A 13866-nucleotide genomic window follows, 5' to 3' on the forward strand; every position below is an offset into this window, starting at 1 on the left:
GTGAAAAAAAGACAAACGGAGGCAAAGAATTAGCAGACAGACAGACAGACAGACAGACAGACAGACAGACAGACAGACAAACAAAGACAGACAGGCAGGCAGATTGGGAGGGACGGACACAAATACAGAGACAGACGGACGGACGGACAGACAGACAGACAGACAGACAGACAGACAGACAGACAGACATGAATATATAATATATGGCTTGGTAAGGGAAAGGCAACAAGAGAAATAATGGTTCAAATGTTTATTTCTAATATATTGCAGAGAAAGCATGAAAACCAAACCGATCAAGCCAGTGAGTGAGATCTATACCATGAGTTACAACATAGATGATATCATCATGGCATTCACAAATATCATCATGGCATTCACAAATATAATCATGACGTTGACAAATAACATGCCATTCATAAATATCATCATGGCATTCACCAAATATCATGGCATTCACAAATGTTTTTTGACCTTGACTTATCATTCGTTGTTTAAATTTTACAATGTTGTAAATGTAACACTTTTATTTATATTTCTCTGTGTATGATTTAAAGCTTCAAAATAAAGATAGTACAACAATAATTTGATGTCTGTCTTATTTCATGATCACACATTTATTTATGTAAACCGTCAAAAAAGTCACATTTCCTACGTACGCAGAAAGTAACTTGTCAAACTTTTATCGCCGGTACAGTACAGTACAGTACAGTACAGTACAGTACAGTACAGTACAGCATGCGAACGACCACAGAAATAATGTGTTCAAAAAAATAAAATCACATATTTTATTTGATGTGTACAAATAATGTTAGAGTTGCGTTCAATATGAACATACATAAAAAGTCTGAGGTCTAAAAAAACGTATAAATATGTTTAGGACGTGCAATATGTTCAATGCTATCAAGCCTCAATGTATTATTTTTGCCATGATTATTTTCATAACTTTTAACCGATTTAACATGAATTTTAACTTTGCTCAGTTGACGTGTAATAATCATGCTAGAGTTTTCATTTGCGAATCAGTCCAGTGACGTCAGTGTTGCCAATAGTTACTCAGGTAGAGATCAGGGAGTCAAGTTTACCATGTCGTAATGACCGTAAATACTCGACGAATCAAATGCAACTCATTGCGCTCCATGTTCTCGCGGTCGGCCATCGAGCTCCTCCTATAAACAAAACATTAAAAATAAATTACATCAAGACGTTGGTGGCGTAAATCACATGCTGGTGTAGCTTACAGAACCGAGAAAATTCATATTTATCAATTGTACATCACGCAACATCTCTAAAAATACATTTTTAAAAATCTGGCTAATAGATGTTTAGTCTGTAAGATACATCATTCGTGCCACTCTATCAGCTAGCACTCAGTGGTTGAAAATTAGCTTGATAGGGCTGAAAAACAGTCTACCTGCTGTTGTGATGGGACGATGTCACATGGTAAGGCCTAGAAAACAATTGTGTGGTTCCGATTACGCTCTATTTTAGAATAGGGGTAGGTACATTTTTTATTTTATATATATATCAATATAAAAAGATAGTACAACAATAATCAGGTCTTCCACTGGGGTAAATCAGTGGAAAAATACGGCATCTGTGATTGATTGGTTTACCAAATTACCAGACAAACCTAATTGTACGTTCATCATCTTCGACATCGTTAATTTTTATCCATCTATAACAGAAAATATCTTACGTAATGCATTAAGCTTCGCGAAACAACATGTTGATATCCCAGATCATGATATAGAAATTCTTATGCACGCAAGGAAATCTCTCCTATTTGATGATAACATTCCATGGGTTAAAAGAGACAACAAAGATATGTTTGACATGACTATGGGAAGTTATGATGGAGCCGAGATTTGCGAACTAGTGGGTTCCTACATCCTAAGTACTATTGCATCGCAGTACTCTAAAGACCATGTAGGTCTATACAGGGATGACGGTTTAGCTGTTTTCCACAAAATATCGGGTAACAAGGCAGAGCGGATAAAGAAAAATATCACAAAGATCTTCAATGACATCGGTCTGAAAGTAACCATTGAAGCTAACCTGAAAATTGTAAATTACCTCGATATCGTATTAGACCTTTCCAGTGGGAAATATTACCCATACAGAAAACCAAACGACAACCCAGTCTACATCAATTCACAGTCAAATCACCCACCGGTTATCATCAAGCATCTACCAGCAGCCATAAATAGAAGACTGTGTGACATCTCATGTAATCATAATGTTTTCAACCAGGCAGCACCCCTCTATGATGACGCACTCAAAGCAAGTGGCTATAAAGACAACCTTGCTTACACAGATAGAATTGACACCATCAAGAGACGGAGAAATAGGAAACGTAATGTCATCTGGTTTAATCCCCCATACAGTCAAAACGTAAGCAATAACATCGGGAGAATTTTCCTCCAACTTCTTGGCCGTCACTTCCCTAAGGAGCACAAGTTACATAAAATATTCAACAAGGGGAATGTGAAAATGAGCTACAGTTGTATGAATAACATGGCTTCCATCATCAAAGCTCACAATACTATGATCCTTAAACGCGGAAATGAAGCTCCCATAGGGACATGCAACTGTCGTGATAAATCAACTTGCCCGCTTGATGGGAAATGCCGATCAGATAATATCGTCTACAGAGCCCAGGTCAAAATAAACAACAGAGATACTAAATCCTACATTGGCTCAACAGAAAACAGCTTCAAAACGCGTTACGGCAACCACAAGTGTTCTTTCGCCAATAACAAATATGGAAATTGTACTGAACTTTCAAAGTGTGTCTGGAAAATAAAGGAGTCGGGCCACCAGTATTCCATCAACTGGGCTATCATTGCCCATGCAGCCGCCTACTCTAATGCAACAAAAAGGTGCAACCTGTGTCTTACAGAGAAGATGTTCATCATCAGTGCAAATAAATTGGGACTCCTTAATAAACGATCAGAACTGATTTCAAAGTGCCGCCATGAAAACAAATACATTCTTTCATTCCACCATGTCAAACCTCAACGCGCATCACATCCGGGTACCAGTTCTTCTGCGAGTTCGAATTCCATCACTTGAATTTCCGTTAAAATTTAGTCGTCCGAAGATCGCATTCAAGCGTGAAACTCTGAGTAACGGCTCCGTACCATAACTTGTGTATTTGTGTGTGTATATATATATATATATATATATATATATATATATATATATATATATATATATATATATATATATATATATATATATATATATATATATATATATATATATATATATATATATATATATATATATATATATATATATATATATATATATTCATATGTGAGTGTCTACTTCAGGTAGTTATTTTTCCCACAGACAAGTACTTGTCTGTGGTTTTCCGTTGTTTTCCATATGGTCTCTGTGTTATTGGTTTATTCTCATGAGATATACAGCCATTACAGATTGGAAGAACAGTTTTATATTGTCTTTTTAAGTTGATGCCAGTTACCGTATCCACTATTTCTTGCGAGATTTCACAATTTTCGTGATTTTTTTTCGCATATGTAAATGAAAGTGTGGGGTCGGCAGTGAAAAACTAAGGTTGGGTCGGATTACTGGAACCAAACAAGTAAACGTAAACGTTGTTAGGAGCTTCACCTCACGCTGCCTCAGTATTGTTTAGGCAAGGGGTCAAGGGTCAAGGGTTTCCTATGAATAAGAAATGAAGCTTAGATCAGATTAGTCTTACCTGCTTTCATCCCCTTTCAAGTCACATTCAAATCGCGATTTTTTTTATATTCTGCACAGAAAATATAATAAAAAATTATTACTCACTGGTTTTTGAATAACGGGAACTCCATCAACTTTTTCACTTCCCAAGATAGGTTGGTATTTCTTCTCTACCAAATCACTGTTTACATCATTATAATCAGGAACTGAGTCCTCTTCTAGAGAGCCCTGTTTAATGAAAAATTCAGAAATTAAAATAGAATAACGAGAAATCGGAAACACTAAGCATTATGACCAAAGACAAGACTTTATTTCCTTCAAGTTTGAAATTTGAAATTAGAGTTGTAAGTTTGATATAACGATAAAATAAATATAATTTAAAAAAAAAACTTTCTTGGTACAGCAATACATGAAATAATAGGACTACTGAAATGAATGTATATATATATATATATATATATATATATATATATATATATATATGTGTGTACAGAAAAAATGCACTTTTGTAATTATAAGTGTATTAAATATATAACCTAACTTTATTTTTAGAGTTACTTGGCACTCAGTAAGTTTTTGATACTGTAACATAAGTTTTCAATTCTGGGTACACCCCATAACTAAATTTGAAAGTTTGAGAGCGCTGGGTGGGGGGTATGAAAGATTTTCTAAATCATTCCGTTGATATGTTTTAAAGTTTCGGTGTTATTCGATAGAACTGAGAATTTCCTTCTCAGTTCGTTTCTTTGTACACCACTCGGCAAGTAGTAGAAGAAGGAAGCTTGGACTTCAACGTCACTTTGTCAAGTCACTGTCAAGTCAAGTCTACTAGATTTCGTCATTGAGGGCGCTCTCGCGCGTTCATTACAGTCAGTGATCATGGTGATGATACTATGAATCTCACCTCAGAATCACGAGGACATGTGTTTAACTCTGTACTTGAACTTATCAGTATTTGTCAAATACTTTCACAACTATCAACGTTTATCATGTCCCAAGTTAAAAGCAAAATGGATGAACTTAAAACTTAAAATAGGTAAATATGTGTCTGTATCAAATTGTGATACTAGTATCTTTTAACAATTCTAAGCAATGCCTGATGAAAAGTTGATATACTAGTTTGATTCTAGTACCATTGACAGAGTAAACTTGTAAATGCGATAACACATATTAGCAAATACAAACAAACGATGACGTGATTACTTCGTACAAGTATCACAGCGTAGATTTATTCAGAGCTTGTTGAAAATATATCGATCTATTTTTAGGTGTGCCACATAACATCCTCCGGGGTTTAGCACAGGAGATATCTGTTATCGTTTTAACGTTTTCTTAATAATGTAAAAAATGCACCATTTATAGTATGGTAGATTTAACGATATTCTAGCAGAAGTTTCCGGAATTAGAATTGTCATATTCCTGACAGAGACAAGATGATATATCACCGGTTTCCTGTTTTTTTTTATCTGAGAGTTGACCTCACTTGACCTCATGTTTTCGTGGTGACGTAATCTAAACTGACCATCCCCATTGTAGATTTGGAACATTTGGTGATAACGCTGTATTTCAACGAGAAGTGAGGACTGCTAATACATGTCAAACACTCGAGTCAATTTTTTGACAGCTAAAGGGTATAAGTGTAAAGAAGAATAAACACGAAGTGACACCGTCCCTGTGTTTGTGGGAATATAGGATTAAAATCAAGAAACAGAATCTCACGCTAAGGCAAAAGTTGAAATGTATAATTCCTCGATATGATTTACCTGGGAGGTGGAATAAAAAAAATCGACTTTTTATAGTCTTTCAACCTAGCACTACATAAATTACGTATTGAAGTATATACAATTATTCAGTTAATAACCCAGACAGACAGACAGACAGACAGACAGACAGACAGACAGGCGAGCGCACACAGAAACACAGAAATATGTACGCACGCACGCACGTACGTACATACAATACGCACGCGGTGGCACGCACGCACGCACGCACATGCACGCATGCACATACATACATACATACATACATACATACGTACGTACGTACGTATGTACGTACGTGCGTGCGTGCGTACATACACACACACACACACACACACACACACATACATACATACATACATACATACATACATACATACATACATACATACATACATACATACATACATACATACATACATACATACATACACATTCGCTCCGTACAAACATTGTAACTCACCACAAAGTTAAGCAGGGAAAGTGGTTTAGCGTCAACACTTGCCATTAGAGATAATCTTACAGGAAGAATTCAAGATGTGTCAAATTAATGCTGGAAGCTGAAATAAAAAGAAAGACCAAATTTATAAATATTATGAGTTCGCTTAAACTGTTGTGAATTATAGTCAATCAATGGTGTTCATGGTCTAGGGATGCATGTTTATGAGGGCATTTCATGATGAGTGGGTTTGTGTGAGGTCCGAACGACCGTATTGATGCCAAGTTTTGCATCTGTAAAGACAGATGATAGCACCCAATAAATTTACATTGTTAAGTCCTATTACAATGTATTCATACCAACCTCCAGTGTAGTCACTCAGTGCACGTTATTCTCCCCGTGTTGAAGGTCCTGATCACAGATCTATTCAAGTTGTCTGTTTGACATAACACTTTAGACGTAGTTATAACTAACTTTAAATTTGGGCTGTTATATCAAGTCTCGAAAATAGCACACACCATGTACATTGGGATGTCTGCTCCGGAAACGAGTGGGTAGTTATAAAACTAGACAGTTCATGCATAATGTATACTGTATAGCTAGTCGGGGGAAAACCCAACATCATCGTCACCATTATGAGCCATAGCCTTGGGTATCACGTGTTGTATGATGGCAACACAAACATGTCTAGTATATCACAGCCATCTGATCAGTTTAGTCACTGAGCAATACTGGGGTAAACCCAACAAGGGGCTACTGATGTTGGATTTACCAGGGTTTACCATACAAACAAATTATTCAGTTTCCCACTATGGCTCTCCAAAACACCAATATTTTAATTTTCACACTGTTTATCTCATTGCATCTGACGTAATTATTAATATTCACATTTCAATCTTGCTTGCAAATGGAAAGTTTAACAAAAGTGTACGCCTGTCCATCACCGAAGCCTCTGCAACAAATGAGCCATATGATTCTATGTGACCCAGAAACTGTGGCACAACGCGATCTCTTATAAAACGGGAAAGCTGCACGGTATTGTGAAATTCGCTGTATGTAGATGGCATTCTTTCGTGAGAATACGTGGCAACGAATATCAGAATGACTTAAAACAATGAACCACTATTAAAACTCGTCACATAGAATTGGAAGCAAATGGAAACATAGTCTGGGTACCGGCGTGGTATCGAATCATCTTCATAACCCCTTAACCCGGCCCCTTAATTAACTCTACATGTAAGATTCGGTGAAGGCCTCGATAGCACCACAGACCCTTCACCAACTTTGGTGGAGGGTCTGGCACTAGCTAGTCTAAGACTAATTGAAACAACACATTGAACATGTTTGCTAGCTGGTATCGGTCAAGGATAACATCTGTATTTAGTCAGAATTGTTATTGATACTCACCTTCAGCGAAAATGACGCAAAGTTTGAAGCAGGGACTTGCTGACGGACTACTACTGCTCGTCTACCTCGGTAATGTACGTGTATGTATGATATGACACGTTTCGTGTAACGTTGTGACTTAAATAGTCAGTGTTCAATAAGTCGGACTACCACGACATGAACATCTATTGATATTCTAATTTCATTCTTTGTCCTTACCATTACGTAGAAAACAGGAACTCGCGTGTGTTTAAATATGGTATCACTCTTTCCATATATGGCTTTACCAGGGCTTTACTTGGAAGGTCATGGCGAGAAAAAACCAGGGAGTCTGCGCAAAGTAACATACTTTAAACTTGAGAATCGTAGGCGTTGTTGGATTGTGTCAGTCGATACATATAGTAGTAGTTATTCCTTTCTCATTATCACGCCGAATAGTTCAAAGGTGATGTAATTGATTGCAAGGACAGTCTATTTTAGTATAACAAAATCAAAATGGAAAGTACTCAATTCAGTACATCAAAAAAAGAATGTGTTTTGTGACCCAATCCTCCTACGCTCAGGAAACCTCGCCCACACTGATTCTTTCATCATGTGCAGTAACCATGGCGGTCAGTGTAGGGTAGACTGTCGACAGTCGCTCGCGCCTTTTTTTCCTCCGTTTTATCTAAACTCCGATCCGGCGCAACACTAGTCTAATCGGAAACTGAAATCGAGGGCCGAAGGCCCGAGCCTTCGGCCCTCGACCATTCGGCCCTTCGGCCCTCAATATCACGATTATACTAGTGTTGCGCCGGATCGGAGTTTAGATAAAACGTAGGAAAAAAAGGCGCGAGCGACTGTCGACAGTCTAAGTGTAGGGTAGCCGTCATTATGTTTTGGGGGAGTGGAGGAATTGTCAAGGGTTTTGACTGCGGAGCTTTGGCTTCGGAGTGAGGCCATGAGACCAAACACGAAATAAAGTTTATGTTCCAATTTTACTCCATACATCGTCTAATATGTAGACTGTTTAAGATATACGTCGTGTGACGTTCCGCCCTCCTCACATACACAGGGTTGGCCGATGTGTGAGGACGACCCGTCACGGCGTACCTTACAGACAATCTCATATTCTGTTTATCAACTACACCCATACCACTCTCAGTAAAATATGATAGTATACTGGTATGCGTGAACAACGCCCCACGTTGGAAATGCTCAAAACACGGCTTTAACATATTTAAATTGTAGTTTCGATGTCATTGATTTAACAAGCCGGAGTATTTATTTATTTTATTTATTTATTTATTTTCTGCATCCCTTTTATATCAGGGGCTCACTAAAAACATTAGGATCAGCATTTACATAGAAGTCAAATTCATACAAAATATCATGTTAAAATAGCAACTAATAACTTCAAAGAAATAATAAGAGTGAAAGAAAGAGATAAAAATTACAATTCTCCATCAGGTTAAACATGTTTTCCTATGTTCCATTACATTAATTAGAAATCGCTGGATAAATTTGTCAATTTTTTGACTTATTAAATTGTTATAATTTTTTGTACTGTCTCCTATAAAGAGGCTTAACAGTTCTTTGCCTTGTATAAAATCTTGATATAGGTTTGCCTCTGTAAAAGTAAAAGATCTTTTGTGTTCTTCATTAAGATGTGACGATAGGTTGAAAGGCTTTCACACGAAAAGAGAAAGTGTTCAAGTGTTTCATCTTCTTGCCCACAGCAGGGACAGGAGCAATCAAAGTCACAGTTTTCCCACTTTCTCTTTTCATATGAAAGTCCTAATGTATAGGATCTTGCTTTAAATTTTAATTGTGGCCCCTTGAAGTCATTTACTGATTTAAGATACGGTTCCATTTCTAGAGATGTTTTGAACATACGGTAGTGAATGAGACTAGACTTTTTTTTCCATATCTCCTTTCCATTTAGATTCATCATACTTGAAAATTATTTGCTCGATTTTATTGTCTGAGAGATTTTTTATTTCTTCTCTATGTGTTTTGAGATTTGTTAAGACGTTATTTATAGATTTAGGCCAATCCCAGCACAGGTTTTTCGTGTTCATTTCAGAGTCTTGACTAATTGCAGTGAGTTTGTTGAATACAATCTTGGTCCAGCGTGTTTTTGGAAGATTGGAAAGTCTTTTAAAATATTTCAGTTTCAACACATTAAATTTACTTATCATTGTGGTCCAACCTAGGTCACCAAGTACTGCCTCATTTGCAGTGTAACGAGTTGCCTTTAAAATGAATTTCCCCACAGACCTTTGCATCTTTTCTAAACATTCCATGTCAGTTCAACTAAGTATTAGTATTTCACCTGCATATTCCAATACTGGACGCACTATGTGATTCCATAGAGATGAGCCAAAATCAACCCTGCTGATGTTACATGGTTACACGGTTGAGTATTGGTTTTCTACTGACGGAACGAAAATAGAGTTTATAAACCTTATACTTATTACTTACTTATTTATCTATAAACCATCCAACAGTCATTGCCCAGTGACAGGAGGAAGATTCCATGTTAGTACAGGAGGTCGGAAACCTGAGTACTCGAGGAAAACCTGCGTTGTTCGGTAGAGTCAAACCTCAGACAGTGGTCTGAGGTCAAACTGAACGACACTCTTCTTACAGCACGTGACAAATGTAATCAAACCCAGACTGGGTTCGAACCCAGACCGCAGTGGTAAGAAGAAAGTAGTTTAACCACTTGGCCACTGATAACCCTGAAATTACGTGAAAATACTTGCATGGAATCTCAATTAAACTATAAGTTATAATATATTAATTTCAGTGCATGCCTTCTATATATGACCTATATTGCCCTCTGACATTGCCTAGATAGGAATCCTGGACGATTTTTGATACGTTACGTCATTAGATTGTTTATATGCTATATCTTCGTACCAGGTTTGACTTATAGTCCATTGCAAGTGACGGTTGCGTATATATATATATATATATATATATATATATATATATATATATATATATATATATATATATATATATATATATATATATATATATATATATATCAGTTAGTAGAATACTGCGAGTGAATTTTAAATATATTGTAATCTCACTCAAAAACGTACAAAGAACTTCAAAGTACGTAGACTAAACTAAAAGACTAAAATACTCCGTATTCGTATCATTCAGAAATCACTCGAAAGCAAAACCACGTGACTGTACATGTGTCGAGTAACGATGTATAGAAATAGAACTACAGTGAGTTGTGACTTGGTGATTCCAATTATTAATTACTTCAAATTATCAGGTAATGGAATGTGATACCTAAATAAAAGCGGAACTGTACGTTATTGTGTGAACGGTAAGTTTGTTAGAGCTTCTAAGTACTGTATTTTAGGATGTTAGGCAGTTATAGTATTGTCGATGTGAAAGCAATAACAGTGCATATATCCAAGTACTCATTTTCTTAGTCTGGCTCCAAACTGGTACAGTAAGCTTATTACGTATTAAAAACTTCATTACTTTATCGAAAAAAAAGTAATGAAGTTTTTAATACGTAATACTGTACCAGTTTGGAGCTAGACTATCATTTTCTTGACGTGTGGCAAAATTAAAAAGTGGGAAGATACAGTATGTGAAGCCACCAGTCGCATACAGACTACGTTAAAAATCACTCGCGTAATTTCTATATTATATTTCTGTTATCTGTCCACTTAAAATGTAAATCTTCAGAATTTAAATTCTAGTTTACGATATTTATTATTCTTTTCTTTACACGCACAGAACTTGAATTTTCGTCTATTTTCAAACCTCAGTATTTCAAGAAATCTCAGGATTCCAATTTATAAATCTAACTACTACTACTACTACTACTACTACTACTACTACTACTACTACTACTACTACTACTACTACTACTACTACTACTAAAGAACGAAAACATATATTTAATAGGTGTTTATTGCATCATACGCAATCATGTCGTCATTAAATGGACAGAAAAGTTAAGTACGACTAATCACAGACTGTTTGTCTACCGTAACGATATCGATAAAACAGTGACGGCGTGACACCTTTACACATTTTAAGGAACTTATAAAGAATCCCGGAAGTACGCCGGAAATGCCGATCCCATAAACTTCCCACGCAGTCGTGTTTAATAGGCCATTTACATGTAACAGTTTTCCTTCCTTCTTTTCTCAGTTTGAGAGCACAATTATAGATCAATACGTAACCGACTCTTTTGCATAGATCAATTGTAAAAATGTGTGTAAGGTGGGCAAGGGGCCGGGAATACCCAGTACAATTTACACAAAAAATGTGTTCAATTACAAATTACGGAAATAAAAGTTCATTTTTACATTTACGATAAAAGAAACACAATTTACGAATTACGAAGAAAATAAATCGGACTTGATATTTTACAATTTATAGCTGGAAAGTTGATGGAAGGACATTATGATTTCATAAGTGTAAAATAGCTGTTACATGTAATACTGTAAGATACGTCGTGTCGCTCCGCCCTCATCGGTGAGAGGGGTTAACCGGTGTGTGAGGGCGCCCGTCACGGCGTACTTTACAGACTAAATACTAAGATGTCTCCCTAAAGTATTGATACATTGTTTTGAGCGAGTGTCTGTTGAATGTTTTTTAGGATACAGCTAATTCAGAAAAGCAGTGTAAACGGCTTGCGAACAGCGCTCCTAGTGACAATTATATTATGAAACGTTTTATCTCTGTGATAACCACTAGACTGACTAGACCATAAGGGATGGCTGTGTTCTATTTGCTGCGATCATCAGAGACTATGAACCGCCTAACACCATATAATGACTATATGGTTATTTACATGAGAATATATATCAAAATACATATTTAAAATCAACCGATAATGTGAATGTACAAGTAAGGGACTATATGCCAAGACCAATGTCGAAAGAAAACGTTCCTTTCTCGTGTATGCGATGTTCCCTGTGTTTTTATCATCAGAGGTGATACATCGCGATCGTTATGAGTGGGCTTCCCCCACAGCAATAGATCGGCAAAATGAGTCTTCCCACACCGGGAATTGAACCCGGGCTCTGGCGGTGAGAGCGCCAAATCCTAACCACTAGACCATATGGGATGGCTGTGATACTTTTCTGCAGCATAGAAGTTAGACTTTGAATTGGAATCTCACTGCACTCGGCCACAGACCCTCTCTCTTTTTTTCTGTACATTGATAAAGAAAAACGTGAAAAGGCCACTTTAGATCATAAAATCTCACTTTGTTTTCAGCCTTTATCAATCATTGACGGTCCTACTAATTATTACTGGAGACAAAATTAATGAGTATGCCCGTGATAAATCAATAGACTTTAAGTTACTGAAGTTTCAAGTTGATAATTAAATACCCCTAATAATCACCATATATTGACCATAAACAATACTTCAAGCCCCGATTATTCCTTTTAGTCTCAGTGCAATACCAGGTTGGTTCAGTACACTTGTTTCGAATGGCGAGGCATACGATGTACATGTTCCCTGTGTTTCTATCAGAGGTGATACATCGTGATGTGTGGGAATAGTGGGCTTTCACCACAGCAATAGATGGGCAAAAATGAGTCTTCCCACACCGGGAATTGAACCCGGGCCTTGGCGGTGAGAGCGCCAAATCCTAACCACTAGACCATATGGGATGGCTATTCTACTTCCCTGCAGCATAGGACTTACTCTTGAAATTAAATTGGAACCTCACTCCGCCACAAAACCCCTCTCTTCTTTCTGTACATTAATAAAGAAAATCGTGGAAAGGCCAACTTAGATCATAAAATCGCACGTTTTTTTCCCCAGCCTTTATCAATCACATCATTGACGGTCCTACTAATAGGGAACTTGCAATCCAGACTGAGCATGCTCAGACGCAAAGGACTATGGGATTATATGTGGTTATCGTAATATCTTATCTGGAGCTACCGATGAAATAAACCTCCCACACTGGTCAGGCTAAATATGAATTGATCATTCGTGGTTATAAACAATTTAACAACATTGTTTACAATACTAATTGATTATTATTTATCATCACATTTCCTATGATGCAACATTCAACATGGTGGGTTTGCAAGTTCCCTATTACTACCGGAGACAAACTTAATGAGTCTGCCCGTGATAAATCAATAGACGTCAAGTTGATAATTAAATACCCCTAATAATCACTATATTTTGACCATAAACAATAATTCAAGTCCAATTATTTCTTTTAGTCTTAATGCAATACCAGGTTGGTTCAGTACACTTGTATCGAATGGTGCGGCACTTTAATGAGGCACCTGGGCCGAAAACTTATCATCATGATGATGATATATTTACAAATATATATACTCTCTGTCACAACTGTATCCATAAAAGCGGCATGGGAGGATGGATACCAGACCACAACGAAATTATTTAGTCCTTTTAGTATTTCATATACAGTCATACAGTTGCCATCTTAGGCAGTCGTGCACTTTTTAAATAGTTATACTCCTCTCCGACTCTTCCCATTTGTTTCAACTGTACTCTCAGTTTCATATCGGACACTTTTTTACTCAAACTTTACCAGCTTTTCTCCTTCCGATATTT

General features: G+C 36.8%; 1 long non-coding RNA gene and 2 other non-coding genes across 4 annotated transcripts; all 3 read right to left on the bottom strand.

The window, feature by feature from the left end:
• Positions 1-247: 247 nt before the first annotated feature.
• On the bottom strand, positions 248-7471 carry LOC144442499 (uncharacterized). Of its 2 annotated transcripts, none has more exons than XR_013481641.1 (4): positions 7315-7471; positions 5932-6028; positions 3814-3936; positions 248-1166 (listed from the first exon to the last, which is right to left on the bottom strand). It is a non-coding gene; the product is annotated as an uncharacterized LOC144442499 (long non-coding RNA). The 2 variants fall into 2 exon arrangements; XR_013481642.1 differs by lacking the exon at positions 7315-7471 and adding an exon at positions 6271-6432.
• A 4845-nt stretch (positions 7472-12316) lies between these two features.
• Trnae-cuc (transfer RNA glutamic acid (anticodon CUC)) lies at positions 12317-12388 on the bottom strand. Its single transcript has one exon. It is a non-coding gene; the product is annotated as a tRNA-Glu (tRNA).
• A 481-nt stretch (positions 12389-12869) lies between these two features.
• On the bottom strand, positions 12870-12941 carry Trnae-cuc (transfer RNA glutamic acid (anticodon CUC)). The gene has a single exon. It is a non-coding gene; the product is annotated as a tRNA-Glu (tRNA).
• Positions 12942-13866: the final 925 nt, after the last annotated feature.

Source organism: Glandiceps talaboti, chromosome 11 (genome assembly GCF_964340395.1).
Source record: "Glandiceps talaboti chromosome 11, keGlaTala1.1, whole genome shotgun sequence".
Classification (NCBI taxonomy): Eukaryota; Metazoa; Hemichordata; class Enteropneusta; family Spengelidae; genus Glandiceps; species Glandiceps talaboti.